The following is a 6,568-nucleotide window of genomic DNA, read 5'->3' as shown; positions in this document are numbered from 1 at the left end:
TTAATAATGTTATATGAACGTTCCGAAAACATTATTTTAATAACGTTTTGTCCTAACATTTACACAACTTTTAAAGAACGTTAGTGAATGTTCTGGGAACGTTCCCTGTTAGCTGATAAGGGTTTGTATGAATGCTCAAGAAGATACCGATACCCACCGAAGAGGGAGAGCTCTCAGAAGGAAGAATTAATTTGCGCAGTCCAAGTAGAGAGAAGATGAGTTACAATAGGACCAAACTGAGATTTACACTGCCTCAGTGGAACCCCGGAAAAAAACAAACGCTTCAGTTCATAGGGATAAACCATAGATTCCTCAATGGCTCTCCATGACACAGAAACATTAGGGTCAAAGGTGGAGATTTTTATTTTACAAGTTTTCACTTTGGAGCTGTGAGTGTAAATGTTCACATACAAGTATGAATATTTATTGTACAAGTTTTCAAATTCACATCTACGTGCTCCAGTGATGCGCGGGTTGATCCGAAATGAGCGGGTGCCTGCGGTCACCCGCGGTTACCCGCAGTTACGGGTCATCCAAAAATGTTTTTAATGATATTCGGGTCGCGGTCGGTCGGGTCGTTTGAAAAAAGATGCCAATTAAACATTTGTATTAATATAGTACTAGACACAATTTTTTGATGAAATATACAGCCCTACACATTATTGGCTGAATAACTGGCACGAAGATAACACACAAGCTGAGTCTAAACAGTTCTCGGTTCTATACTACTGGTGATTCGAGAACCGCTGTCCCTGTGCGTTCGGTATACGCAGTATCAGCTGCTCGTGCTCATCACTTCTCTTAACAGTGGCACCAACATGTCTCGGTTCAGTGAACTGTTGGAGTTACTGGAGTAAAATATACAATTCAGGATATTGATTTATTTCGATTCGGAGGCGATTGTCAGGCATGTCTGAAAGTGAGTAACTTTAGTAACTTCTGGATCAGCACTGACGCAAGACGCGAACTGTTTAGAACGATTCAGTTCGATTTAGTGTACTGGTTCACTAAAAAGAACCGGTTCAAAAGAACGATTCGTTCACGAACCGGCCATGTCTATGATCACTACAGTCTGCAGAGAGATGGAGGCGGCAAGAGAAAAGGTGAAGACTGGGGACTGGAAGCTCGGCAAATACACAAATAGAAAGAGTAAAAGTGTGGGAGACATTTGCTGAAATAATGAAAGATGATGACCAAAGTGCTGGCTTTGCCTTTGTTATGTGTAGGCCTACGTCTTCTTGCGATGCTGTGTTGTTACACGTCTATGGCCCAATAACGCTCTGATGAGCATTTACTACTTTTAAAAAATGCAGTCAGGAAGCAGGTCGGGTGCAATATTTTTTTTACTTTTTTTTGCGGTCCGAGTTGCGGGCAGGTAGTTGAAAACGTCGGTCGGTTGCGGGTTGTTTATACATTGACCCGCGCATCACTGATTGAAGCTGTTCATGAGGCTTTGTTTTACAATGAATCATCAAAGTCAGATGCCCTCCATGAGTTCGCCAAGTGTGATTCCTTGCCAAGTTCCAGTGGGCTTTACGCAATGACAATCAGGTCCTTTATTCCACAAATGTCAGTTCTCATTCACAAAGACAACGCATATCACATGGCCAAATCAGGCTGCTTAACACACTGAGCCATTGAAAATGGTGTCATCTTCTACAGATTATTGGATTGCATTTATGATTACACTTTATTTTGATGGTCCTCTATTGACCATCTTGCAAAGTTACTTATAGTCAATATAATGTCTGTTGGGGACCATCATGATAAAGAGTTGACAGTCTACTAATGACAGTTAGTTGACATGCATGTGAAATGTTACTTGGTAAGCAGAATGTCAAAGGGAACCGTCAGATTTATACTTTACATTTCCATCTTCAGTGCTTTTAGACTGTGATCCAATTTGATTTCTTTGCCAGTTCATTTCATTGATATGATTGTCATAATAAAACATATTACGACTTGATATTTCAGCTTCACAATTCATTAAAGGTATTTAAATCTATTATCTTTTCCAGTTGATCCATGTGTTAATTAAACATAAGTGAATCTTTCTAGTAAAGATAATTACGATCATATTCAATGAGAAATTTCTCACTGGTATTTTCTCTTTTGTTTGGATGGGAATAGCCAGGCAATGTGGGAAAATGCTGCAGAAGTCATTGAGCCTTTAGGCCTGAACTGGGGAGCGGCTCTCTCTTTGTCTTTATGATATTCTTCAGTTCTTCATTTGTTAACAGGGTCAAATATGTTGTGCTTGGGGAAAGAGTTGTAAAAGAATGTCCAATACCAATGTTGTAATACATTACGTATTATTATTAACATAAGGCATTGGTCGTGTGATACGTTTGTACTGCGGCCAACACAAATACTTTTCTAACAAATCACTAACAATGTAACCAAGGGCACTTTCCTCACAACTTAGTCTTGCTGGATTATAAAAGCCAAAAACATCAATAACACATGCCTATTCTCTTCTTTGTTCTTCCTTGCCTCAAACATGGAAAATCAGGAAAGATCCTGCGGTGAAGCATCTGCTGGGAAAATATGTCCATGTATCAAAGAAATCAGGCTGCATGAAACCGTTATGAACGGACATGAACGGTGTAACCACATCAAGATCCTCTGTTTATCTAACTAACACATAGGGTTATTTTTTTTTTCAAGTTTTATTTCCCAGGGTTTGTTTGTTACTAAAACCATAAAAAAATATGGTTGAAGTATTACAATAACTAAAACTAATACATCAAATAATAAAAACTGGATAGACATATGTTTTAAATAATAATAAAAATGACAAAAACACAACAAATTGTAACCCAATTTAAAGTGAAAACATAAACTACACTGTAAAAATGAATATGCGTAATATTAATATCTAATAAAAAAAATTGTGTTCAACAGATTACAGGCAATATTATTAATTAAATTTAACGAATTAGAATTGAGTAATAATTAATCAAATTAATTCCTTAAAAGTTTACCATTTAAAATGAGTAAAACTTACAACAACCAAAAAAAAAAACATATTTAAGTCACCATTATGGTGATCAGTGATTGTTTTAGGTTTGTTTTAAAATGACGGTTTTCTCCTTCAATGATTCTGCTTGTTAACATCAGGTTTCTTCAATGTTGGCAATATAAAATAAAGAGTTCTCAATTAATCTTTAATGTCAGTCTGTAAGTGAGATATTTTTGTTAAATTTTTTGGTGTAAACTTTACTCAATTTAAACGGTTAACTTTTAAGGAATAATTTGATTGATTATTACTCTAATTTGTTCAATTTAATTAATAATATTGCTTGTAATCTGTTGCCACGATTCTATTGATTAGATAAAGCATATTCATTTTTACAATGTAAACTAAATTCAAAATATTAACACAATAATAGTACAATAACAGCTCATTTTTTAATCAAACCTCCTAACCTCAGGGGACAATTTTCACCATGAATGAATATGAAAATGGCATATCAGTGTTTACATAAATCATGAAAATCACGTTTACATTCTGCCATGACCAAACATTTAGCCCCATAATTTTTTTTTGTTTTGTTTTTCTGAAAAGTTAGCATACTTGCTTATCACGGAGCCAACATCATTAGATTGGTTCATTGAAACATTAATACATAACATGAGAAAATACAACAATAAACAGAACACGCATACCGTTATGACACGCTAGATTCACACAAACAAGCTTTGTTGCTATGTGAACAGTGATGCTGTTGTGTGAGGATTCTGAGCATGCTCAGATGATCAGAGCTCCCTCACTGGTCAGCATGTGCTCACCTCACACGTGCCTACGCAGACGGCAGACAGGAGATGTCCTTTAAAAAAAAACAGAGACAAACTGCATCTTGTGAGCATTTCGGTATTCGATTTTAACTCTTTTTAATCTGGAATGGACATATTTGTATTATTTCGTTTTGACAGGTATGTGTCATTTATGCCAAACACGTAAGACTTTGCCCTTACAGCACCTGAGAGCACAGACAACCGGAGATGAACACAACTCGTCTCGCTTCCAGTTCACCAGTGTAAATATGAGTTGGTCGCACAAAACAGGTTGTTGAACTGGAATGACTTCAAAGAAATTCAAGATTCACATAACAAAGGAATTTTAATAGTCCACTGCAAGCTTATAGATATGATAACAATTTTAAACAATTAACAATTCCATCTTATTTGTCACTTCTGTCTGTCTTCCTCATCTGTCTCTGCACTACACTTCCCAGCATTCCTCATGTTTACACACCTGCCTGTCATCATCGTTCTTGTTAATCACCATCTGTTACACCTGTCTTCACTAATCAATGTTCTTCAGTCTCTGTATTTAGGCCCTGTTTACACGAGAACGCTCGAGGGTGAAAACGTAAAAATATTTGATCGCATACTTTAGTGTACATGGCGACGGCGTTTTGGGGGCTTAAAAACGCAAAAAAAGAGAAACCACCCTCCAGAGTGGAAATCTTAAAAACGGTCCATCGCCGCGTTCCCGTGTAAAGGGTAAAAACGCAAAAGTCTGCTAGACAGTGAAGGTTGTACCAGAGAATGTCTAATTGAAGAGAATTGGCACTGGCTGGTTACTTCCGGTTTCTGGACTGGCTGCAGTAGCACGTCTCTGTCCATGCGGGGGCGCTCGCGGTCGAGTGCAGAATGAATGGGAGTCAATGGGGTTTCACCACCAGAAATCCACTTTTCTCAGGATGTAATTTTTTGTCTAGTAATTTTTAAAGTTGCATTCAAAAGGGAGGGCTAAGATAATACACTCAGCTGAAAATTGCATTTTTAAGTTCACTTATCTGTTCTAAAAATCCGTTCAAAACTGTGATGACGTCACACAATAGCAGAATGCTAGCGTGTTCCGGCCAACAACAGCCTAACCTGTAAGAAATCAAAAGGACAAAATTACTCGTTCATTCGACTTTTGGCCTATGATCTATATTGAACTTGCGGAATCAACAATAAAATCTATGTTGATTTAACGACAAGCAGGTGAAAGAGACACATTTAGCCGTTTAGCCCCATAGACTCCCATTCATTCTGCTCTCGCCCGCGATCACCTCCAGTGGAATTCTAATGGAACTGCAACCAGGATGATACACAACGGGGCTAATAGGATGTGCCAAGGCTCTCCGTTAGACGGGCCCTGGTTGTACGCATGCGCGCGGACTTGGTGTTGTTGTGTGGCAGTGCTTCACATTGCCACCTAGCCGCTTGGAGATACTACATACTACATAGTATACTACATAGAATTGGCATACTACATAGAATTTCACACACTTTTGCGTCACCATCTGCACGCGGATTTCCCACACAAAACGCTCGTCTAAACGCAGAATAAAAAGTGATAGTGCAACGCCACTTTTGCGTTTTCTCTTCAGAATCATTTCCGTGTTAAACAGAGCCTTAGTTTCCTTCAGTTGGTCGGTCGTCGTCTTTATACAGTTTTTTGAATAGAAGTCCTGGAGTGTTTCCCCTTCATTTCCTTAAGTTTAAGTTTGTTAATAAAGCATCTACATTGAGTTCCTTTTGTCCTTGTCTTCTGCATCCTGCACAATGCCTGACATTATTCTCCTCTTCTGTTCTGTTCTGTGACATCTGTTCTCCTCATTGATGCGTAATTGGAATTGAATAAGTCTTATCTATTAGGTCTAATTTTTTAGGGAATGTAATGTTTATTATAAACGATTTATCTGTGCACAATATAATATTTTTAAAATTAATTTGCTCTTGTAATCTTTCATCAGAGATAGACGGGCAGGGGTTGGGGCAACCTGTCACGCACATGAGATCCACCAATAACAAACCTCAACCATCCAATTAATTCCACATAGACAAAATCAAGCCCCGCCCTACAATTTGTCTAGTTTTAGTTGCCATTTTACTCGGATATACGTCACAATAGTGAAGCAAAGACTTTAACATACATGCACACGTTTAACTCAAATCTGAGGTTTACGAAGTGTGTAGAAAAGGCACACAATAACTGCAAATTTCCCTGTCTGAATTTTATATTTATATAAGTGTCATGAATGTGGCCCATTGTGATAAACTACCGTGAATTTGTGCCGAGCAGTAAATTTCTACTGTATCCATGGAGAGTATAAGGTCACACTCATATTTGTTTGTGAACAATTGTTTTTATTGAGTAGTCAGTTAAACGTGTATAAAAAAAGATACAACATATTAAAGTGTAACCCACACCCAGGTCACACTTATATTGATGATGATGTGGTTATGACGGGCTGGAAGTGGAATGACATGACTGATGTCCTGACCTACTCTGCTGTGGTAGTGTTTTCCACCCTCTAGTGGTCACTTTTGTTATAAATGTGTCACATCTTGAAAGAAAACAGAAACTAGATTTTAATATTTGACACTTGTTACCATACTACATTATTATGTAGAAGAAATACCCCCAAGCCGTGATATATTTGATTATATATTTGAATAACATGAAGTAATAATATGTTGGAATAGTTAATTGGGCCTTCAGAAAAAAAATCTTTAAAAAAAATGTCGAATTTATGGCACATATAGCATAATATAATATAAAGATAAT

The sequence above is a fragment of the Pimephales promelas genome, chromosome 12 (genome assembly GCF_988280905.1).
Source record: "Pimephales promelas chromosome 12, fPimPro1.hap1.1, whole genome shotgun sequence".
In the NCBI taxonomy this organism is placed as follows: domain Eukaryota; kingdom Metazoa; phylum Chordata; class Actinopteri; order Cypriniformes; family Leuciscidae; genus Pimephales; species Pimephales promelas.
Note: the sequence above shows the minus strand (reverse complement) of the source record.